The 26,147-nt window shown below is 38.4% G+C and overlaps 1 protein-coding gene and 1 non-coding gene across 11 annotated transcripts in view; both read right to left on the bottom strand.

Moving 5' to 3' along the window:
• The window catches only part of LOC126183133 (broad-complex core protein isoforms 1/2/3/4/5-like), a 319,181-nt gene extending 303,323 nt beyond the window's left edge, over positions 1-15,858 (bottom strand). For all 10 annotated transcript variants that reach the window (XR_007536700.1, XM_049924911.1, XM_049924950.1 and 7 more), the window contains exon 1: positions 15,490-15,858. The gene's annotated coding sequence lies outside the window, so the exon portion shown is untranslated. The remainder of the gene's footprint in view (positions 1-15,489) is intronic.
• Positions 15,859-23,825: 7,967 nt separating this feature from the next.
• Trnal-caa (transfer RNA leucine (anticodon CAA)) lies at positions 23,826-23,900 on the bottom strand. Its single transcript has one exon. It is a non-coding gene; the product is annotated as a tRNA-Leu (tRNA).
• Between the last annotated feature and the right edge of the window lie 2,247 nt (positions 23,901-26,147).

The raw sequence follows: 26,147 nt of genomic DNA, 5'->3' as shown, positions 1-26,147 counted from the left end.
ATTCTTTCCATCCGATTGGAATGAATTTGTGACTTCCCAAAATTGCAGAAGTGATTATTATGTCCAATTCTAAGCTGCAAAAGGCTCAAAGGTATATATTTATTTAGCATGAGCTAAATAACTGAAATATGTTACTGCTTCAATTCAGTCCCGCCAATGACCTGATTGATAACACTTTCTTGTGTGTGTGTGTGTGTGTGTGTGTGTGTGTGTGTGTGTGTGTGTGTGTGTGTGTGGGGAGGGTTTCAACTTTTAGGGCCACACTGTGTCCCAATTGCTGTGCTGCACTCTTTTAGCACCAAACGCTACAGAAAACTGGTCACTTATTGTTTTACATTAAAATACACACACCGCCATTCATTAATGTTAGTAGGCAAGAATAGTCGCTGTGAAAGGCATGCATCCTCATTTGTTAGTGCTAGCAGCCAAGAATAGCTGCTTTAAGGTATTTAGTAAAATTTTGTTTATGGTTAAGAGATATTTATCATCTACAACAATTATAGCTGATACCAGTTGCAATAACATTTCACTGCACTGTTCGCTAGAAATGGATCCATCTACTTCTGGGGTGCTAGTAACGAAGAAACAAAGATGTAGTGCACCATTAGTCGAGGAGGGACTGCTCTACTATCTGAATTAGTGCCAAAACAAAAGTGACTCCAGTGACTATGACATTTCTCCCGCATCAGACAATGATCCAGCTTACAATCCACAAGATTCAAGATTGTTTTTGGATTTAAATGTAAGTGATGACGACTCCTGTTCTGATGAAGTTCATGTTATCGTATGTAACTCTGATAATGGCAATGTCATAGCTGAAAATGATATCCCAATTTGGGAACAAAATGGACAAAATATAATACGAGTAATTTTTAACTGGGATTCTGAACTTAATATTTCCATTAATTTTGATATCCCTTCCTATGTTCAAAAATGATGATAACACAAAATATATTACCAACATGGTATTGGATACAAACAGATAGGCAGCACAGAAACTGTTGAAAATACTGGGCAAAAAAGAGGTCTCAACTAGCCAACAGGGTTGACGCTTATGAGGAATAAACAGGCAAGTTTATTGGCATAATACCAACAAGAGCCCAGAGAAGTATAAAAACCACTATGAACTGGGACAGATTTCTACCATTATCTTGACATGTCCTGCTGGCACTTCGTTGATAATGATGCCCCTAGAAATGTAAATGACACAAGTTACAAAGTACAGTTGTTAGTTGAACATCTGCCCAGTAACTTTCAAAATGCTCTGACCCCTGGAAGACAAGTGGTAACTGATGAATCTATGTTTCCTTGGAGAGGAAGATTGACTTTTAGGCAAAAGGTCCCTAACAAGTCTCACAAGTATGGTGGAAGACTGATCAAAATTTGAACAGAGGAAGGCTAAACTTTCACTTTGCGTATCTATCAAATGATAGATGACAAACTGTAAGGTGCAGTGGTGCTGGGGCATCACTACAAAAATGTGAGAGCATCTTTTTGGAAAAGCTCAAATTCCTTTGTTGAAAATTTCTATACAAGCATTTCTCTAGTACATGACTTGTTGGATAAATTTGTGCTTTTCTGTGGAATAATTCATCCAAATACAGCAAGACTTCCCAAAGATATTGTGTAGAACAAACTTAAAAAGGAGGAAATATCTGGAGCAGAGAATAATAATATTCAAAATTTTTAACTGTGCGGATAAAAGGAGAACACTAATGCTTTTAATGGTTCCTGAAGGGGTGAAATGGTGAAGTAAAGTTGCAACAGTACTTCTACTAGGGGCCTCTGTAGTAAATTCTTGGATTCTGCATTGTAAAATGAGCACTTTGGGGTGAAAAATGTCATTTCCAAATTTTCAGAGTCCATTGCCTTGCTCCCTGTGCCATTCCTCCAACAAGAAAGCAAGCTCATACTTGGGGAAAAATTGAGGGACCGGCAACAAAATTTTGGCAACACTGCACACTGTGTTACAAAAGGATTTTTGCTAAGGAAGGCAAAAAAGCAGCATGCAACAAAACTAGAAAAGTTACAACCTTCTCCAATGATTGTCCAGGACATCCTAAAATGGGTGTCAATACTATGACAAGGAAAGTTACCACTCACCACATAGCGGAGATGTGGAGATGCAGAGTCGCAGATTGGCACAACAAAAAGACACTCACAATTAAAGCTTTCAGCCATTAAGGCCTTCGTCGACAATAGACATGCATGCACACACGCTCGCACACGCAACTCACACACACGACTGCAGTCTCAGGCAACTGAAACCACATTAAACCACACTGCGAGCAGCAGCACCAGTGCATGACAGGAGTGGTGACTGGGTGGGGGTAAGGATGATGCCAGGGTGGGGAGGGGGAGGGATAGTATGGTGGGGGCAGAGGACAGTGATGTGCTGCAGGTTAGACAGAGGGCAGGGGAGAGGTGGGAGGAGGGAGGGGGGGGGGGAGAGAATTAGCTGAAAAGAAGAGAAATAAAAAGACCAGGTATGCTGGTGGAATGACGGCTGTATAGTGTTGGAATGGGAACAGAGAAGGGGCTGGGTGGGTGTGGACAGCGACCAACAAAGGTTGAGACCAGGTGGGTTATGAGAACATAGAATATATTGCAGGAAAAGTTCCCAACTGTGCAATTCAGAGAAGCTGGTGTTGGTGGGAAGGATCTATATGTCACAGGCTGTGAAGCAGACACTGAAATGAAGGATATGTTTGGCAGTATGTTCAACAACAGGGTGGTCCACTTGTTTCTTGAGCACAGTTTGTCAGTGGACATTTATGCGGATAGATAGCTTGTTGGTAGTCTTGCCCACATAGAATGCAGAGCAGTGGTTGCAGCTTAGCTTGTAGATCACATGACTGGTTTCACAGATAGCCCTGCCACTGATGGGATAGGTAATGTTAGTGAGCGGACTGGAGTAGGTGGTGGTGAGAGGACATGTGGGACAGGTCTTGCTTCTACGTCTATTACAGGGGTACGAGCCATGAAGTAAGGGATTGGGAACTACGGTTGTGTAAGGATGGACAAGTATACGATGTGGAATCCAAAATTTTTGGGACTGGTGCTGCCATCTGGAAAGTAGAAGTAGCAGATCTTTGCACTGCTAGGTGGCAAGAGCTGCATATCTGATGAGTCAGTGTGCGGAGTGGCATTCAGCTAGGAGGACATGTTGTGTGTCCACAGTGATTTCCATAATATTCTGTATTTGGGGTGTGGCGATTTTACGATAGATCCACTAACAGAACAGCACGTCTGTATCAAATTCCGTGCGAATCCTGGGAAAAGTGCTACGGAGACCCTTGCAATGATTCAACTAGTATTTGGGGGACAGAACATGAGCCATACGCATGTGTTTGAGTAGCATGATCAGTTCAGGGCCAGCCGTACAAACGTCGAAGATGATGCTCACACTGGAAAGCCCGTTAACCGCGCAACACCGACATTGTTGGCGAACTTCCAACAACTGGTTCACACGGATCGACATCAAACCATTCAAGACATTGTGGATGAAGCGGGTATTGGTTATGGGGCATGTCAATGAATGTTGACTGATGAATCGGGCATGCATCATGTCGCCGCAAAATTTGTGCCTAGGATCTTGACTGCCGATCAGAAGGCACAGCGTGTTGAAGTGTGCATGCACCTTCATCAGACCGCATCTGATGCTCCAACCTTCTTGTCATTGGTTATCACCAGCGACAAGAGCTGGATTACGGTTATGACCCAGAGACAAAGCAACAATCGTCCCTGTGGAAGGGCCCGGGCTCTCCAAGACCCAAAAAAGCGAGACAGATGAAGAGCAAAGTGAAGAGCATGATCATTGTTTTCTTTGATACCAAAGGAATTGTGCACAAAGAATTTGTCCCACCCAACCAAACAGTGAATTCCGCATACTACTGTGGCATTATGCGATAGCTCCATGAAAACTTGTGGCGATGACAGCCTGAACTTTGGCATCAAGGGAACTGGCTGCTGCATCACGACAACGCGCCCTGTCACACGTCCTTGCTCACCAGGACCTTTTTGGCAAAAAACAACATGGTGGTTGTACCCCACCCACCATACTAGCTAGATTTGGCACCTTGTGACTTCGCGCATTTCCCAAAACTGAAACTCAAGCTGACAGGCCGTCGGTTCAACACTCTAGAGAGGATTCAAGAAGCTTTGCTGGCGGTGATAAACACCCTCAAAGAACAGGATTTCCAGAAAACATTTGACCAGTTGCAGAATCGCTGGGACCGGTGTGTATGTGCAGATGGGAACTATTTCGAGGGTGATGGTGATCGTTAGGCCAAAGGTAAGGTTTTCAACAGATGGCAGCACCAGTCCCGAAAATTTTGGATAGCTCCTCGTATTGTGTAGGTTCGGTGGATGGTGGAATACCACTGTGGGAGGGGTGGGAAGGATAGTGTACAGGACATTTCTCATTTCAGGGCACGACGAGGCATAATCAAAACCCTGGCAGAGAATGTAATTCAGTTGCTCCAGTCCTGAGTGGTACTGAGTTACAAGGGAACTGCTCCTCTGTGGCCGGATGGTGGAACTTTCGGAAGTAGTGGGAGACTGGAAAAATAAGGCACGGGAGATTTGTTTTTGTACAAGGTTGATGCTTCAATTACTGAATTCCTTTTTCTGAATAAGATTGTGTCTTGGAATAAGAAGTAAGTATTACTTTCTGTCGCAACAGAACACACAATTTTTAAGAGTTTTGATTGACTGTAACGCAGAAGTGCTGAAATTAATGATACAGGTTAGCCACAAAATGTAATTCACTATTATGGTTCCTATCCTAGTTTTAATTGTGTGTTACGCATGTTACGCTAGGCAGAACAGTCAATATAATGGTTTCTTCTTTCTCAGGGACTATGTGTGAAATCCTGGCTATTTTGAAGGTGGAGGAGGAAGAAGATGCAACAGATATATTTATTGAGTCTCCTGAAGCTATTGTGGAGTCAGATGAAGATTCTGGTGAAGCAGATGGGGGTGGAAAGATAGCCAATCTTGGACTAAGCCAACTTCATTCTGGTGCAGGAGAAGATTTGACCAACTATAACAGGTTACGTTGTGAACTTTAGAGTGATTGCTCTTCTGATAATCAAGAAAACATCAATTAAAATGGAACCAAAAAGCTACAGATTTAAAAACTGTAATCAGAGACTGTAGGAGGGAGGATCTGAAAAGTGATAACACTTTGCTTCCTGAGAGTTATCATAGTAAATACAGGAGCTTGTCTCCAGTTCGGTGCTTTGAACTGTTCTGTAATGACAAAACAATTAAAGTTTTCGTTACCAAACCAACAAAATATGCTTTATTCAAGAACTGTCCAGAGCCCAAAATAACACATGAAGAAATAAAAGGTTTTCTAGGATTTCTAATTCTCTTGGGCTATAATCCTCTACCAAGCAGAAGATGTTGCTGGGATTCAGGGCTGGATATGAGACATCAAATGGTGCACAAAATGATGAGAATAGACAGATTTGGAACAATTATGAGATTCATTCATCATTTGATAAAACACAAATCAATGTAAATGGTGAAATGTGCAAACTTTGTCCATTAATAGATCTACTGAGAAAAGTGTTTTCTCTCCACTTTCAACCTGGGCAGATTTGGATTATGATGAGAGCTTGATGAAGTATTTTGGCAGTCATGAATGCAAACAATTTCTGAAAGGTAAAACCATTAGATATGGGTACAAAGTGTGGTGCTGAAACACAAATATGGGATACCTAGTGGATATTCAGATATGCCACGGAACTGATCGCAATGGAACAAAGTATACGAGAAAGCATTTGTAAAACGTGATTGATTCACTCCCTGAAAAAAGTAAAAATTGACCCTACACATTTTATTTTGACAACCTGTAAACATCACCGACAATGTTGGCTCATCTAAAAGAACAAGTTTGTGGTGCAACAAGCACTATTTGTGAGAATACCGGTAGTCTGCCAAAGGAATGTCTACTTGTAGCCTCTAACACAATGTTCCAAAGGAATGAGAGTGGTGATATTGATGAAAAGAGCGGCAAGAAAGTGGAATGATTATTACCAGGTGGCTAGATAATTCTACAGTAACAATTACTTCAACCAGCTATGGAATCAATTCAGTAAGCTCTGTGCACTGATATTCCAGACAAGAGAAGAAAAGAATCCTTGCACTCCAGCCAAATGTTATTGGCGATTACAACAAAAATGTAGAGGGAACTGACCGAATGGATGAAAATATAGCCCTATACAGGGTGAGCATCAGAGAAAAGAAATGATGGTGGTTAATTTTTCCATGGCTACTGGATGTGTCTATAAATAATCCATGGATTCTCTACATAAAGACAGGTATGAATATGCCACAGCTGCAATTTTGACACAGCACTGATATCCAATGCAATAATTCCTAGAGGTCCTGTCGCCCTGCTAATAATTCATACAAAGGTAGACTGTTGCATGACATCAGACACAATGAAAAAAAATCACCTGGTAGTTTGGGAAAAAAGAAAAAAAATTATGCTGCACTGAAGAAAATTGGAAAGGAACTCTTAAGAACAATACACAGCAAATGTGATGTGGGCTGCACATAGAATGTCTTGTACCATATCACAAAGCAAGTGCTGTAGCCTATTTATTTACTGTCACATATTTCACTTACACACCTGGGTTCTGTCTAGTGTGACATATATTTTACACCCTCTTTTGCTTAAATTATTAATATTTTTGTTTATTTTGTTGTAGTATGTTTACTGAAGGCAATGAACAAATAAATATCTAATTTGTAAAATTCAGAAGAGAAAACTAATTCAAATGGAACTGGGTTAATTTTTATTCTCTCTCTTACACTGACTGGCTATCCCATCTCCCAATTGACAATAATCCACATACGCCTAGTTCTAATTTTATTATCGGCCTTATTATGTCAGGATGTGCATACTTCTTGACATTTGATGACTTTACTTAAATATTACAGTAGTTTTTGGAGTATGGAAGTAATGCAGGACCTTGACTCACTCTGGCCTTTATATATTTCCCTCTTTCGTCTACCTGACATTTTAATTCCTTTAGTTACCCATGACATACTTTTTTTTCCCTTGATGGATCTTCTGGATAACTTTTTCGGAAAGCAAATTTCAAATACAAATACAACTTTACTGTGGAATAAATTGAATTTGGTGACAGCATCTCTTTCTATACACACCTCATTCCAAACCACCTCTTTTAACTTTATCTTGAAACATTACAGCCTGTTGTCATTAATAAGTCTTACTGCTTTGTATGAATCTGACTCAGGGCTGCAATGTGCAATATTGTTTATTTCCATTAATAGCACATCATGATCAAATAGTCCTGTGGCATTTTGATACACATTAATTGTTTCAGACTGAGCAGCATCTATAAAAATGTTATCATTCAGTGTCCTACTATCCTGCTGTACACAAGTTAGAAAACTGACAACTGAAATTGACTGAAACACCCAAACAATGATTCTAGTTCACTTCTGCTGTCTGTACTTACTTACATAACTTAAAGTAGGGTTTACTAACAAAAGGAAACAACACCACCTTGCCAAATTACCATATATGATCACAGCGAAATGCTTTTAACATGAAAATAACATGCCCAAGATCTATACTGTATAATTAGTAATGTCTGTCACTGTCCTGAGTTCAACAGCTGACTCACGACTCAGTTTTCCATGTGGGCTGGAGGGGAGAAATGGAGATGTGCATAGCACATGACAGCATGTTTATGGTCCTGAACTCAATTTTCCACAAAGACTTATAAGAATGCAAGGGACATAGCAGCAAGTTCATGGTTATGGAGTTACTTGTGGTCCAAAGTATGTGCAATGATGGCACAAATAGATGCAAAGAAACAATGCAAAAGTATCTTTTATGTCACAACTCCTCTTGCGCAACTTGTGTATGAACAAAATAACATTGTACCATAGGCATCAATCGAATGACACAGAGCAGTTTTTAAGACACTGGCCCCATGTTCATGAAGATGGAGTTTGCTCTGTCCAGCCAACTTGATTATTCAGGTTTCCCTTAATCATTTCATGTTCCTTCAGCAAGATCACAGCCAAAAACCTGTCCTATCCCAGAAAAGTTGTTCTTATACATATTTTTATTTTCACTTTATTATGAAGACAAATGACATACATTATAAGCTGATTCCTAGAAGAATAATTAAATAAAAAGATATTTGCTAGACATTTGGCAGGCACTAGATTTCACAATTTCTGTTAACTTTTTTAGGTGAAACATAAAGGAAAAAAACTATTTTATAGCCACTAGTTCATTAATTTTTTTTTTACCTTGGATTTAGATTATCTGTTCATTTCCTAGAATTACAGGCAAAGATGTTTTAACATTTTTGCGCCGCGAGGGATTAGCCGAGCAGTCTAAGGCGCTGCAGTCATGGACTGTGCGGCTGATCCCTGCAGAGGTTCGAGTCGTCCTTCAGGAAAGGTGTGTGTGTTTGTACTTAGGATAATTTAGGTTAAGTAGTGTGTAAGCTTAGGGACTGATGACCTTAGCAGTTAAGTCCCATAAGATTTCACACATTTAACATTTTTGCCAGTAATGCTAGACAATGCACTAATAACACAAAACCTTGGTGGCAAAAATAAATAATTTGCAGAACAAAAAAAAAATATATATATATATATATATATATATATATATATATATATATATATATATATATATATATATATATATATATATAACAGAAGGAAACATTCCATGAAGGAAAAATATACCCAAAAACAAAGATGATGCGACTCACCAAATGAAAGTGCTGGCAGGTCGACAGGCACACAAACGAACACAAACATACACACAAAATTCAAGCTTTCGCAACAAACTGTTGCCTCATCAGGAAAGAGGGAAGGAGAGGGAAAGACAAAAGGATGTGGGTTTTAAGGGAGAGGGTAAGGAGTCATTCCAGTCCCGGGAGCAGAAAGACTTACCTTATGGGGAAAAAAGGACGGGTATACACTCGCGCACAAACACACACATATCCATCCACACATATACAGACACAAGCATACATATTTGTCTTTATATATATATATATATATATATATATATATATATATATATTATATATATATATATATATATATAAACCAAATTTAACCAATAAATTATTCAATAATGGCTAACTTCAAACAGGGAAACGAAAAAGAATCACTGACAATCTTTGGACTTCTTAAACTGAGAAATAACAGGGTAGAGCAACAAGAGACTAACACAGGGTGCAAACCCAAGTGCAAAAATCTTTCTAATATTTGTGACAATGAAATGCAATAGGCAAGTACAATTCACAATTGTACATTCAGAACCATAGTACTTACAGTATATGCTATTGAGCTTTGAATCAATTTATGTCGCAAGATTTCAGATCACTGGCATTTTGTGTTAGGTCAAAGCCCACCTTATAAAATGGTGATTAACTGTTTCCAATCACCCACCACACTCATATCCGAATGTAGCCAAAAACATTAGAGATAACATCAGTTCACTTGCATGGAAGTTCCCCAATCATACAGTAACCATTGGTGAAGACTTTAATCATCCAACAATTGACTGGGAAAATAATAGTTCTGTTAGTGCTAGGTGTGGTAAGACATCATATGAAACATCACTCAATGCCTTCCCTGAAAATTACCTAAACAGATAGTTAGGATCTAATGGAAACTAGGAAACCTGATGTGTCTCAGGGTGCTGACATCAAAACTGCTACCAGCGATCTTGAAACAGTTGTGGCAACAATAATTACTGAAATACAAAGGCCAACTTCGACAAGAAGGAAAAACTGTAAAAAAATTGATAGTGTCATCTCTCAATGAGGAACCTGAAACTTTCAGCACAGGACAGGAGCATGTAGATGAACTATGGCTCAACTTAAAAAAAAAAAAAATAGTTGACCATATGTTGGATAGATATGTACCCAGCAAAAAAGTTCATAATGGCAGGGCCCCGATGGTATACAGTCACTGTAAAGAGACATCTAAAGAAACAAAGACTACGGCCTAATAAGTGTAAAACAAAGAATGGGACTATAGAAAGAGAGATGCTGAATGAAATGTTTCGCTGTCAAGCGGGCAATGCATGAAGCCTTCAATAACTACTGTAATAGGCCTAGAATATTGTAAAATGATCAATGTACATCTTCTTCTAATTTTTCCTCTCTGACTGCGTGAGACATCTTCACAGGTACAGGGGTGAACTGCAACAAGAACTTGAGAAAGTGCCAAATATATGCATGTTATAAAGGGCGCCAAAGTCCATCGTGCGACGTCGACTATGAGATTATCTCTGGTAATGCCAAAATTCTCAACTGAAAGTGATCGACTGTCTTCCTTATGTTGCAATGTTGACATCCAGATTTTATTTTATTTAACACCTTCTTTTCTGATAAAATTATTATGGTGTTTATAAATTTCAATAGCCTCTCTATACATATGCACATGACAATGCGATGTTTTCAATATGACGCTCATCTCGGTGCATTTTATTTCATGGTCACCCTCTGGCAAAGGTATTTCACTATGGCCAATTTATCCGTATGTCCCATGCAAGAATTCCTCTTGTGCTCAATCACATTGTATATTAATGACATTGCAGAAGATGTTGCTAAAAACCTCAGACTTTCTGCGGATGATGCAGTTATCTATATTCAGTCAGATCTCGACAAGATTTCAAAATGGTGCAAAGATTGGCAATTTGCTTTAAATGTTCAGAAATGTAAAATTGTGCACTTCATAAAATGAAAAAAAAAAGTAGTATCCCATGCTTATAATATCAAAGAAACAAAGATGAAATTGACCAACTCATACAAATAAAATTAGATGTAACACTTTGTAGGGACACGAAATGGAATGATTACAGAGGCTCAGTTGGTAAAGCAGGTGGTAGGCTTTGGTTTATTGGTGGAAGACTAGGGTAGTGCAATCAGTCTACTAAGGAGACTGCTTATAGGTCATTTGTCATTTGTGTGAACCATTCTAGAATACTCCTCAAGTGTGTGAGACTGGTACCAAATAGGACTAACAGGAGATATTGAACACTACAGAGAAGGGCGGCAAGAATTATCACAGGTTCTTTTGACCCATGGGAGAGTGTTACAGTGATGATGATGAAACTGGACTGGTAGACTCTTAGAGATACAAATAAACTATACCAAGGAAGTCTACCAACAGTTTTTCAAGAACCGACTTGAAATCATGACCAAAGAAATATAGTACAATGCCCTATGTATTGCTCATGTAGAAATCATGAGGATAAGATTAGAATAATTACAGTGCACACAGAAGCATTCAGACAATCATTCTTCCTGGGCACCATATGTGAATGGAACGGGAAGAAACCCTAATAACTGACACAAAGGGAAGTACCCTCTGCCATGCACTTTGGGATAATTTACAGAGTATGGATGTACATGTAGATATGGACAGCACAACTGTATAAAAAAAGGGAAGGTAGAGATGCAGTTAACATCCTACTGATAATGAGGTCATTAGAGGCAGATCAGAAATTCAAAGTGGGTGAGGACAGGAAGAAAACTGGACATACTCTTTCAGAGGAAAATTCCCAGAACTCATACTCAACACTTTCCAGGGAAATTTTGGAAAAGATAAATCCGGAAGGCCGAAAGGGTATTTTAGTTGCCGTCCTATCACACACAAGTCCAGTGTCTTAGCATTTGGCAGCACCATTGTAGTACTCATTAGAAATTTAACGTTTCACGTTACTCGACCGCAATATTTAACTTATAAGGCCAGAATTCTCCTACAGTATGGAATGCACACACAATGTAAAACTACCACCACCGAAAAACAAAATGATGTAAAGAACGGATGACTTCCAAGAAACTCGCCTGGGTTTGTTTGTTGTACAGAGTTTCAGGGAGAGCATAAGAGAACAATTGACAAGAATGGGGGAAAGAAATACAGTAGAAGAAGAATGGATAGCTCTGAGGGATGAAGTAGTGAAGGCAGCAGAGGATAAAGCAGGTAAAAAGACGAGGGCTAGTAGAAATCCATGGGTGACAGAAGAAATATTGAATGTAATTGATGAAAGGAGAAAATATAAAAATGCAGTAAATGAAGCAGGCAAAACGGAATACAAGCGTCTCAAAAATGAGATCGACAGGAAGTGCACAATGGCTAAGCAGGCATGGCTCGAGGACAAATGTACGGATGTAGAGGCTTATCTCACTATGGGTAAGATAGATACTGCCTACAGGAAAATTACAGAGACCTTTGGAGAAAAGAGAACCACTTTTATGAATATCAAAAGCTCAGATGGAAACCCAGTTCTAAGAAAAGAAGGGAAAGCAGAAAGGTGAAAGAAATATATAGAGGGTCTATACAAGGGCGAAGAACTTGAGGGCAATATTATGGAAATGGAAGAGGATTAGATGAAGATGAAATGGGAGATACGATACTGCGTGAAGAGTTTGACAGAGCACTGAAAGACCTAAGTCGAAACAAGGCCCTGGGAGTAGACAACATTCCATTAGAGCAACTGACAGCCTTGGGAGAGCCAGTCCTGACAAAACTCTACCATCTGGTAAGCAAAAGGTACGAGACAGGCGAAATACCCTCAGACTTCAAGAAGAATATAATAATTCCAATCCCAAAGAAAGCAGGTGTTGACAGATACGAAAATTACCTAACTGTCAGTTTAATAAGCCACGGCTGCAAAATACTAACACGAATTATTTACAGACGAATGTAAAAACTGGTAGAAGCCCACCTCGGGAGAGAGAGTTTGGATTCCATAGAAATATTGGAACCTGTAAGGCAATACTGACCCTACGACTTATCTTAGAACCTAGATTAAGAAAAGGCAAGCCTACATTTCTAGCATTTGTAGACTTAAAGAAAGCTTTTGACAATGTTGACTGGAATACTCTCTTTCAAATTCTGAAGATGGCAGGGGTAAAATACAGGGAGCGAAAGGCTATTTACAATTTGTACAGAAACCAGATGGCAGTTTTAAGAGTCGATGGGCATGAAGGGGAAGCAGTGGTTGGGAAGGGAGTGAGACAGGTTGTAGCCTCTCCCTGATATTATTCAATCTGTATATTGAGCAAGCAGTGAAGGAAACAAAAGAAAAATTCGGAGTAGGTATTAAAATCCATGGAGAAGAAATAAAAACTTTGAAGTTTGCCGATGACATTGTAATTCTTTCAGAGACAGCAAAGGACTTGGAAGAGCAGTTGAACGGAATGGACAATGTCTTGAAAGGAGGGTATAAGATGAACATCAACAAAAGCAAAAAGAGGATAATGGAATGTAGTCGAATTAAGTCGGGCGGTGCTGAGGGAATTAGATTAGGAAATGAGATACTTGAAGTAGTAAAGGAGTTTTGCTATTTGGGGAGCAAAAGAACTGATGATGGTCAAAGTAGAGAGGATATAAAATGTAGACTGGCAATGGCAAGGAAAGCGTTCCTGAAGAAGAGAAATTTGTTAACATCGAGTATAGATTTAAGTGTCAGAATGTCGTTTTTGAAAGTATTTGTATGGAGTGTAGCCATGGATGGAAGTGACACATGGATGATAAATTGTTTGGACAAGAAGAGAATAAAAGCTTTCGAAATGTGGTGTTACAGAAGAATGCTGAAGATTAGATGGGAAGATCACGTAACTAATGAGGAGATATTGAATAGAATTGGGGAGAAGAGGAGATTATGGTACAACCAAATTAAAAGAAGGGTTCGGTTGGTAGGACATGCTCTGAGGCATCAAGGGATCACCAATGTAGTATTGGAGGGAGAGTGGTGGGTAAAAATCTTAGAGGGAGACCAAGAGATGAATACACTAAGCAGATTCAGAAGGGCGTAGGCTGCAGTACGTACTGGGAGATGAAGCAGCTTGCATGGGATAGAGTAGCTTGGAGAGCTGCATCAAACAAGTCTCAGGACTGAAGACCACAACAACAAAACAACAACAACAAAAGTGAAATGATACTGCTTACATTTTAAATCAATACTGAACATTATCAGTACCACACAATGAGGATTAAGAATACTTAGGAGTGAATCAGAAACTTCATCCTCTCTCAGTAAAAATACAAAACAAATAACATGCCACAATTATGTACAGCATGAAAATCATGGAAAAGTTCTAGCAGTCTAAAGAGATAGCAACTGTATCAACAAAATAAAACCATATGAAACACAAATCCTTTCAGAAACCTGTAGACTGAGCTGAATTTGAAACCACCACAGAACAATACGATGAAAGGAACTTTAAGAACTGACATCGAACGTTTGTGCAAAATGCCTCAGACAGCCATAGTTAAAACAATAAAAAACCTCGAAATATGAAAAGTATTAATCATCAAAGAATTAAGTATATCAGGAAAAAAGGACATTTAGTACCACAATCGAATTAACTCAATACTTCAATACTGCTTCAGCTAATCCCTACCAAACTGTCAAATTTGTTGTCTTCATCAACTCGCAGTCAAATTATTACCCTTCCAACCTAACCTATGCTATGGACTACGCTACAGATCAATCTGTCACCCCAACCAAAACTCCCAAAACTAATATAAATGCAAAAAATGTTGCCATTGCCCTGCTCTCTTCATGATTGTGTATGTGTGGTATCATATGCCACAACATCTTATGTCACGGGACGAAGCTGTCTCTATAGGCCATTAAGAACCACAAAATACATTGCACTAGTCAAACATGCCCAAATAACAATAGCAGTTCAGAAGAATGTAGATTTAAAAATAATGGATTTAGAAGTGAAAGCACAAGTCTGAATCAGTTCTCAATAAATATAAAAACCTTTAACAATAAAGTATGTCGAACTACATCATTAATTGATTTGTGAGAATGTTCAGTTATAAATGTTACAACCTATGCCTCCTTATGTTAATTATATCATTCACTCTCTTTCAAGTATTCAGTTATACTATTTATTACAACTTAAATTCATTTTTACTGATCTTTCAAAAAATCACTGCTCTATTGGAGCTCACCAACAACAACACATAAAGCAACAGTAGCGGGATGTGGATACTACGTAAATAAAATTTACCAACCACAATAGTTACTTCGTGTAAGTGCTATGTAGGCACCGGTAGTAAATTTTATGATTGATTACAGTATATATTACATTCCAATACTGATGTCAATGATGAAACAATGGTGTAATTTGTGACTTGTTACACCTCTAAATCTTCATACTTTCTGCTTCATTCGTTTTTTGACAACATCAAAACATTTCAAATTCATGCTCCGAATCCAGTGCATCTACTACTGCGTTAATCTGAAAGACAATGGGTCCCGCTGCTCTTTCGCTCTTATCACATCTGTTGCACACAGAACATTTTCATTTAATATAATAATACACGACAGAATGAGATAGAACCTAACTGTAGCACACCCTAAATTCGTAAGATAAATAATATATCTACAAAGCGCCCATTAACCGACATCTTTAAACATTTATTTTCAGTCCTTATACTCACATACAAAATCCAGAAATCCGAGGAAATCCAACGGAATTCTTTAAAGTGTAACTATCCAAGTAAAGCTGTTCCCCTTGTTCATATGCACTCATAGGAAAATGTAAATAGAAAATATAAACAATATTCCGGCTGAGAGCGAAGGCGTCCCTCTCTTCGTTTCAACAACCAGTGCAGCCAACTCTGGTCCTCCCCCCACGGCAACAAACGTCAAAAATTGATGTGATACACAAGCAATAATGGTGTAAGCTGCAATTATTTGAATGTTTTATAATTTTCTGGTTTCCAGCTAATACATATTTTCTATAAATGGGTATATTTTCTTAGTAGCAACAGAAATAATGCTTAAGAACGAATTAGTATCCGAAAGCAAACTGCATCATAAAAATGGTCCTGCACCCCTGCAGAAAGACTATTTGTAGTGGTTCTGTGGACTGAGTACTCTCTCAACGAGGAGATTCAAGACAACATTGAAAGTAATGGGTGTAGCTTTTCGGCCTGCATTTGTTGTCTACGATAGATGTGTCGTTGCTTTGTGGTAACACATAGTGTCTCCTTTTTTCATTCTGTATGACGTATTTACATTTAATGATTATTGAACGTGTCCAATATAAAACAAATATTTTCCTCCAACATGATAAAAATGACTTATTATGCAGCTATACAAATATTATTTAAAATATCAATTGCTTGGAAAATGCTTAAAAGATGGATCAATAAATAAAATAATAACAAGACGGCAGTTACGAAAAGAAAACAAGTACTTAGGCGTGTCGGAACTGTGCCAACGAACTATCAGTTTCATGAACAAGATTGCAGCGATTTACAAGAGTATAATTAGCTTCTATCTACACATCTTCTGTATTTCTAATTCTATACCTGCCTTCGTTGTAGGTCGCAAAGGGAAAGATTAAATAAACCTGTATAGGCCCAATATGTTTTTACCTAGCCTATCGTTGTAGAACATCGATATTGAGTATTTACGTTTCTAATAATCCTACGTATGTGTATGAAGAATCTAGAGAACCGGTGCATACATGACAACTTCTGCAGAAGTTATTTCTATGATGTTAAGAATATGCCGTGCAGTTTTTTTTTTTTTTGTTTTTTTTTTGGTTGATCTCATTTTGTTATTTAGTGTTCGTTCTATTTGTTTGGGGCAGACGTCCCATGATGCTTGTTCAAGTCCATCGTTCACCCTTTAACTCAGTTATATATATATTACAGAGGGCAGCTAACCCTCTGACCGAAGACGCTGAGCTACCGTGCCGGCAAACTGTGTGCCGGACCGAGAGTCGAACTCAGGACCTTTGCCTTTCTGTGCTCTACCCACTGAGCTACCCAAGCACGACACACGCCCCAGGTTATTTCTATGATGTTAAGAACATACCGCGTATGCTAGTTGGTTAATTTGGAGGAAGGGTCCAAACAGCGAGGTCGTCGGTCCTATCGGATTAGGGAAGGATGGGAAAGGAAGGCGGCCATATCCTGTTAAAGTAACCATCCCGGTATTTGCCTGAAGCGATTTAGGGAAATCACGGAAACCTAAACCAGGAATGTGCTAACCACTGCGTCAGCTCGCTCGGTGCCATGTGTATGCGCAAAGCTGACACTCGGCACCGCGGCTGATGGGAGCGACTGTAAAGGCATTTCGCATTTACGTTTTACAGTCGCTCCCATCAGCCAGCGCGCTGAGTGTCCACATTGTTTGCCCGAGTACTACCTTTTACCCAATACTCTATCACTTTTTCCGAACCTTCGCTTTTTGTTAAAACTATTAGGCTCCTTTCAACTTACGGTACAAGATTATTGGTTACTCATCAAAACTGGGAGACGAATTATTGCAAAGGGCTAACTCCAACGCAGACGTAAGTTCGTGCATAATTTGAGAATGGTAGAAAATATTGTTTGATAGTTCAACAGGCTATCAATTTTTGGTTTGAGCGTTAAGACATCAATAAGATCCCAACAATGTGCATTCTCCCTACTTCCTACAGTTTGCAGATGAGGGTACTTCCGCTATTAACATTGAATGTTCCATTATGTAATTGAACGTGAATTTAGCGACTTTCATGTAGCTTCATTGTCTTTCAGTATTTCCATCTGTTCTTAAATATTAGTCATTTTGATACCATTTTGGAATGTTACTTAGTAGTATTATGATCCATGGATGATTTATCTATACTCTGCAAACCACCATGACATGCATGGCAGAGGGCACGTCCCATTATAGCAGTGATCAGGGTTTATTCCTGTTCCATTCATGTATGGAGTGTGGGAAGAATGATTGTTTGAATGACTTTGTGTGTGCAGTAATTATTCTAATTTATCCTCATGATCCCAATGTGAGTGATACATAGAGGGTTGTAGTAATGATTTAAAGCCAATTCTTGAAACTTTATTAACAGAATTTCTTGGGATAGTGTACGCCTGTCTTCAAGGGTCTTCCAGTTCAGTTCCTTCAGGTTCTCTGTGACACACCCCCACAAATTAAACAAACCTGTGACCATTCATGCTGAATGCATATGTTAATATGACTACATGCTGACCATTTACAGATTCTTTTTTTACAAAATTCCAGTGTGAGTTAGTAATTCCTACCCCCGACCTTTTACACAATACAAAAATGGAACCTCTTCTTTGGAATAGAAAGAATTCTCAGGGGTAAAGGTTTTCATTTCATTTTCAAATTTATCTTTGCTGTTCAAAAAATCATGGGGTAAGATGTTCAAAAATTGTGGTGTTAGCATGTGACACCCCTTTTTGTACCAAAGACGAAGTTAATGTGGAATAATGAATATCATTCATTTCTTCTGGCACTATTATTATAGTAACGCATCAGTACATCATTGCTCCTTTTGAATTTTAGTGGATTATTTACAACAGATTATTTACAACAAATTTCCTGAGGGAATAAATTTGCTGTGAAGAGCAGTCAAAATACCTAGCTCCTTAAACAGATGGCTACAAAGATGAATGTGGATGAGCACCACACAGCATGTATTTGGACAGTGAAGCTCTTTTTTCTTAAAGATTTTCAGGACATTATTCCATATGACGTTATTGAATGATAATATGCAAAATATATCAGCTTACTGATTTGTTTCTCTCTCAGATTGTAATAATTTGAAGTACAAATGTGGCTGAATAGTTGTTTTAGGAGTATGAAAAGGTGTTTTCCCCAACATTAATTTCTCATCAGTTTGGAGCCCAAACAATTTTAAAGTTTCCACCACAGTCATTATTTCCTCACTATGTGATATTCTTATCACTGGTGTAGTACCATCAGATGTGCAGAGATGAAAATGTCAAGTGTTTTTGAAATTGAGAGTGAGACCATTGGCAGTAAACAATTTAATACTCATTTCAAGTACATAATTTACCTTTGAAACTTCCTGGCAGATTAAAACTGTGCCGGGCCGAGACTCGAACTCGGGACCTTTGCCTTTCGCTGGCAAGTGCTCTACCAACTGAGCTACCCAAGCATGACTCGTGCCCCAACCTCACAGCTTTACTTCTGCCAGTACCTCGCCTCCTACCTTCCAAACTTTACAGAAGCTCTCCTGCGAACCTTGCAGAACTAGCACTGCAGAAAGAAAGGATATTGCGGAGACATGGCTTAGCCACAGTCTAGGGGATGTTTCCAGAATGAGATTTTCACTCTGCAGCGGAGTGTGCGCTGATATGAAACTTCCTGGCAGATTAAAACTGTGTGCTGGGCCGAGACTCGAACTCGATCTTTGCCTTTCACGAGCAAGTGCTCTACCAACTGAGCTACCCAAGCACAACTCACACCCTGTCCTCACAGCTTTACATGGTAGAGCACTTGCCCGCGAAAGCCAAAGGTCCCGAGTTCGAGTCTCGGCCCGGCACACAGTTTTTATCTGCCAGGAAGTTTCATATCAGCGCACACTCCGCTGCAGAGTGAAAATCTCATTCTGGATAATTTACCTTTTCTTCTGTTGCTGATTGATTACAACACCAGTGTCAGCTGAAAAGAAAAAGACTGATTCTGGTTGTTGTTTATTGGATAGGTCTTTACAAGTATGAGAATCAATGGTGGACCTAAGAATGAGACTTCTGGTGATTCTGGTTGTTGTTTATTGGATAGGTCTTTACATGTATGAGAATCAATGGTGGACCTAAGAATGAGACTTTTGGCATCCCATATGTGATTTCTCTTCAGTCAGAAGAGTCTCCTGAAAACATTGGTTGCAATATTAAGTATCTACAGCTTCCTGCATTCTTTTGGTTAGATACGATATGTATTTGTTGAGTACACCATCAGTTCCACAAAATCTAAGTTTATCTAGGCTAACATTTTGATTGACACAGTTTACAACTGCTATTTTCTTACTTAAGGCTCGTAAAATTGGTGAATGAACATTTAAATGGCATTCACAGTTGAACAACTGCAATGAAATACAAACTTTGATTTACTAAGAATTTTATTGCCACTAAGGTGGGATACTATTCTAGAATCCTTATGGATAGTCATCTCAAAACTCATATTCTGGTATGCAAGCAAATGGTAATTCATCTCAAATGGTGCTATGCTAATTAGTTTCAAAGTATTCATTTTTGTTGTACAGGAGACGTGTAATTTTAAGAATTAGTCCTCATTAAATGAGTGGGAAGTAGAAAGTTATAATTCTTTCTTTATTTACTAATTTAACAGGATCTGATAAGGGCCATCAGGCCCTCTCTTACATCACACAGGGTTTGACAAACATAGTACCTTTTGTACATTAAGTTACTTAAGGAATAATAATTTTAATATTAGAAAGAAAACTACAATAATTTGGTCTCATTTTCTGGTCAATTTGTTGGAGGCTGTGTTGTTGTTTGTCATTATGATGAAGCCTCCATGTATTTATTTTGAACAAAATTTAAATATGAAGGTACAGCTTAAGGAACAGAGTGGCCAATAGGTAGGACAACAACAACAACAAAACAGAGATAACGTAACTATTTTGAATTGCTCCTGAAACCACAACATGGGAAGGATGTTGCCACAGCACTCTCTTACTACCGACCTATTTGCATTCTTCCTGCATTGTCCAATGTCTTAGGACCAGCTAAGGAACTACCTGACAACAAACAACCTACTAGATGAATACTAACCGGATTTCTGTAAACATCACAGCAGAACATCTAATTAATAAGGTGTCAGATGACTTAAAGATTGCCATGGATGCACAAGAGGGAACTAATATGTGCTTCTTAGACTTCAGCAAAGGCCTTGACACTGTCTATTTTGACATTTTACTTGCCAAATTCAACAGCTTAAGTTTCTCATGAAGCTGAGAGCAATGGTTTCACATATACTTGACATCCCATTAGCAATGCATCGTGTATGGTACCATAAAGTTACAATGAAGGCAGGTGTCCCCCAGTGCCAATAATGTGTCATTAGTTTTGTCCCTTCCTGAAAATAGCACATGTATGCTAATGACGATTGTCATAGTGACAATGTCGGTAAATAATCCTGATTGTGAACTAATAAGGTTAATACTGGCAGTAATTCTACTGCTGCTGCTGCCCCTAATAATGATAGTAATACCAATAATAATAATCAAACAATGGAAAATCCATGATGGAATGTAATAATATTAGAGAAGGAAAGTGGCTACTCACCATATAGCAGAGATGCTGAATCGCGATAGGCACAATGAAAAGATTCACACAATTATAGCTTTCTGTCATTAAGGCCTTTGTCAAGAACAGACACACATACATACATACATACATACATACACAAACACTCACGCAAACACATAATAATAATAGTACTGAGGAAATGAGATTTAAGGAGACTGCATCAGCTAAGAATACTGAGAAATGAAGAAAATCTTTTTGGAAAGAAGCATGTACAAGGATAACGAGTGTGTACATGGACAGTGTTATCATTATTGTTGCTTTAGTAGATAAGTCATTAACTGTTTTTTGAAGCTGGATATGTTACTTATTTCTCTAATATTATCCAGAAAGTTATGCCAGTGTAAGATTCCTGCTACTGAGAAGGACTTCGAGAAAGTGGCTGAATTATGGAGTGGGACAGAAAGGATTTTTGCTCTGAGGGATACGGGTCTTTCTTTCATGTTGTTCAGACAAGTGTGCTAGGTTCCAGGAGAAATATGAGGGATGTTGTATGTTGATAAGACATTAGAGAACACAGAGGGTATGGAAGTCGCTGCATTTGTTTGCATCCAGCCAGGGTAGCTGTGCATATGATGGTGAAATATGATCAAAGGGTCGGACATCGCAGATATAATGCATTCATAACACGTTCCAAATGCCATGAGCTTTTCTGAGAAAGACTTTGTAGGGTAACATTGGTGTAATAAATAATCAGAAGTATAAGTGCTAGGAAATGTTTCTTTTTCGGTTTAAGAGGGAAGAGTGTTTTTATACAGAGTCCGCCAGAAGAATGTACACACACTTTAAGGAACAAAAAGTATTACTTATGTGTTTATTTTACATTTAATAATTGATCATTCATGTTGTACAACATTCAGTTCAGCACACGGTTGCTTTAAATGATCAAAATATTCACCATTGGTGAATAGCAGTCACCGCAATTACGTCAGTCATTATTACAGTGGAGATCGCTGCACATGTCGCTGTAATCTCCTGGCAAAGTTCCTCCAGTGGGCATGGCTTACGTCGATAGACATTATCTTTCACAGTTCCCCACAAGTAGAAGTCCATAGGTGTTAGATCTGGTGACCTTGGAGGGAACTCAATGCATGTTCTTTGTCCAATCCAATGCCCCATAAAATTGTCATCCAGGTGGTTAGTGTTTTGACACCCCATCCTGTGGGTAGAATACCTCTTCAGCAGCTCCATAAAGTGCACACATACCTGGCAAAATTGATGTGCATAACATTTCCAGGTACACTTCTCCAGTGACAGTAGCATCAAAGAAAAAGTGTCCTACTGAGCCCCTAGATGATACTCCACACCACACATGAACCCTTGGGAGATTGACCACTTTATCCACATAAACATGCAGATTTTCCGGTGTCCATTACACACTGTTATGGTGATTCATGGTTCCATTAAGTTTAAATTGTACTTTGTTGCTCCACACTATCTTCGTCACAAATTGTTCATCATCAGCTACCATTTGCTGATACCATTCACAAAATTGCATTTGGCCATCAGAATTGTCATAGTTAATTGTGTATAGTAATCATGGAATGCAAACTTTCCATTTTGCAGCCTTCAGAATTCTTCGTACACTTATACTGCTAACCCCCGCTTCACGTGCACATTGCATAGTAGACTTCTGTGGAAAATTAACAAACATTTCCAACACAAGAGTCAATGAAGCAGAATTTTAGCTGTACACTGTCTTCCTGATCTTCCTTTGTGAATATCACAAATTGTTCCATGCAATTCAAACTTGTCAATGATGTGATTAATTGTTAGGGAGGTTGGTGGTTCTGTTTCACACTCTCGTCTTCACTGATGTTGCACTTCAATAGCATTATCAAACTTGGAAAATCAGTTCACAATACATTTTCGTTGATCGAATGTTAAGTGTGGTCCAGCCATCTTGTTTGCTCAGTACCGATATGAAAGTACTAACTTCTGCTGAGCCAAAGACAGCACTACAACACACTTGTAACCCAAATCGAACAATGATATTAGCATCCCAATAGAGCCTGACAAAGAGTGTATACATTTTTCCGGTGTATTCTGTATTTTGTAGGATGTGAGACACTGATGCCTCCTTATACACTGCAGTCACCTGCTCAATGAGATTTAGATTTTGATCTATTATTAGTCCTAGACTCTTTGCTGAGGGAGAGAAATTGGTATTTGTTCCATTTAGGGTTAAGGGTGTTAGGGATTCTCAATATTTGTGGCTAATTTGCCTTGAGTGTCCACCCTGTACCACTTGGGTTTTGGATGGGTTGAGCTTTAACCCTATATGCTGCAATCATTTTGTAGTGAACAAAGGTCAAAATTAAGATTCGGTGGTTTGCCGTTTGCCATTAGATGCAACTGGAGGTCAGTAGTGTACATTTGGATTTTCAGTGGGACTAAACTAATGACATATTAGTGGTGCTAGGGCACCTGATATTGCCTGCCTTCATTGTGACTTTATGGTGCCATACATGACACATTGCCGATGAGATGTCAAGTATGAGCAAAACCATTGCACTCAACTTCATGAGAACTTCAGGCTGCTGAATTTGGCAAGCAAAATGTGAAAGTCTACAGTGTCAAGGCCTTTGCTGAAGTCTAAGAAGTACATGATACCAGAATGAGATTTTCACTCTGCAGCGGAGTGTGCGCTGATATGAAACTTCCTGGCAGATTAAAACTGTGTGCCGGACCGAGACTCGAACTCGGGACCTTTGCCTTTTGTGGGCAAGCGCTCTACCAACTGAGCTACCCAAGCATGACTCACACCCCTTCATCACAGCTTTACTTCTGCCAGTACCTCGTCTCCTACCTTCCAAACTTTACAGAAGCTCTTCTGCGAAGTTGTTGTTGTCATACCTATTGGTCACTGTTCCTTAAGCTGTACCTTCATATTTAAATTCTGTTCAGAATAAATAAATGTAGGCTTAATTATAATGACACACAACAACACAGTCTCCAACAAATCAACCAGAAAAAGAGACCAAACTGAAAGACAGTTGTCAGTTCATTGGATCAAAATTTCTTATATCAGATGGTAATGGAAATCATTTGTTGCTTGTTATGCGAATAGCTCTAAAGAGTATCATACTCTAACATACAAATGACAGGTTAACATGAAAAAGTGAACAGAGCATTGAGCAGGTTTCTACCGGTAGTAAGCTTTAAGAACTAAAATGGTAATTAAGAAAGAAGTTGTTGACTCAAATTATTCAGAGCTGCATATATCAGAAATGGAAACAATATGCTTGGAAAAATATTTATTAAAAATGATGACAAATAGTATCTCTATATGACACATATGGTTATGTACTTAATCAATGGTACACTTCACTTAAAGATGAGACTCTCTATGTTCTGCACATCTGCACAACAACAAAATAAATAACTACTATCAAATAATATACTATTATCATTCTGTGGTTATTTTATGTAATGATGACTGGCAACTACATGTACTCTGATCCTTGTGCCATGGGAGGTAATGAGTAGCAGCTGAGTGGAGAACGCCTTTTTTTTGCCAAAGACAAAATTAATGTGGAATAATAAATATCATTCATTTCTTCTGGCACTATTATTTTAATTAAGTACCAGTACATCATTGCTGCTTTTGAATTTTAGTGTATTACTTACAACAAATTTCCTGAGAGAATAAATCTGCTGTGAAGAGTAGTCAAAATGCCTAGCTCCTTAAACATATGTCTTACAAGTTGATTGTGGGTGAGCACCACACAGCACATATTTGGACAGTGAAGTCCTTCTTTCTTAAAGATTTTCAGAACATTATTCCATATGACATTACTGAATGAAAATATGCAAAATATATTAGCTTACTGATTTGTTCTTCTCTGATATTTGCAATAATTCAAAGTGCAAATGTTTTTCCCCCCACATTAATTTCTCATCAGTTTGGAGCCCAAACAATTTTAAAGTTTCCTTCATAGTCATTATTTCCTCACTATGTGATATTCTTATTATTGGTAGTACCTTCAGATGTGCAGAGATGAAATTGTCATGTGTTTTTGAAATTGAGAGTGAGACCATTGGCAGCAAACAATTTAATACTCATTGCAAGAACATAATTTACCTTTTCTTCTGTTGCTGATTGATTACAACTCCAGTGTCAGCTGAAAAGAAAAAGACCTGATTCTGGTTGTCGTTTATTAGATAGGTATTTACATGTATGAGAATCAATGGTGGACTTAATAATGAGACTTGGAACCCCATACGTGATTTGTCTCCAGTCAGAAGAGTCTCCTGATCACAGTAGTTGCATTATTAAGTATCTACAGCTTTCTGCATTCTTTTGGTTAATATGATATGTATTTCTTGAGCATCAGTTCCACAAAATCTAAGTTTATCTAGGCTAGTATTTTGATTGAAATAGTTCACAACTACTATTTTCTCATTTAAGGCTTGTAAAATTTGGCGAATGAACATTTAAATGGCATTCATAGTTGAACAACTCCACTGAAATACAAACTTTGATTTACTATGAATGCTATTGCCGCTAAGGTGGGATACTATTCTAGAATCCTTATGGGTAGTCATGTCGAAATTCTTATTCTGGTATGCAAGCAAATGTTAATTCATCTCAAAAGGTTCTATGCTAATTACTTTCAAGGTATTCATTTTCGTTATGCAGGAGATGTGTAATTTTAAGAATAAGGCCTAACTAAAAGAGTGAAAACAGAAAGATTTCTTTCTTTATTTATTAATTTAACCAGATCTATTTAGGACCGTCAGGCCTTCTTTTACTTCAGACATGGGTCTGACACATACAGTACCTATTGTACATAACAGTTACTTAAGGAATAATAATTGTAATCTTACAAATTGAATTACTTAGTGACATTATGGTGCCTTACATGATGCATTGCTGATGAGATGTCAAGTACGAGCAAAACCATTGCACTCAACTTCATGAGAAATTTAGGCTGCTGAATTTGGCAAGCAAAATGTCAAAGTCTACAGTATCAAGGCCTTTGCAGAAGTCTAAGAATCAC

The sequence above is a fragment of the Schistocerca cancellata genome, chromosome 1, assembly GCF_023864275.1.
Source record: "Schistocerca cancellata isolate TAMUIC-IGC-003103 chromosome 1, iqSchCanc2.1, whole genome shotgun sequence".
Taxonomy (NCBI): Eukaryota; Metazoa; Arthropoda; class Insecta; order Orthoptera; family Acrididae; genus Schistocerca; species Schistocerca cancellata.
Note: the sequence above shows the minus strand (reverse complement) of the source record. Positions and strands in the feature narration are given on the sequence as shown.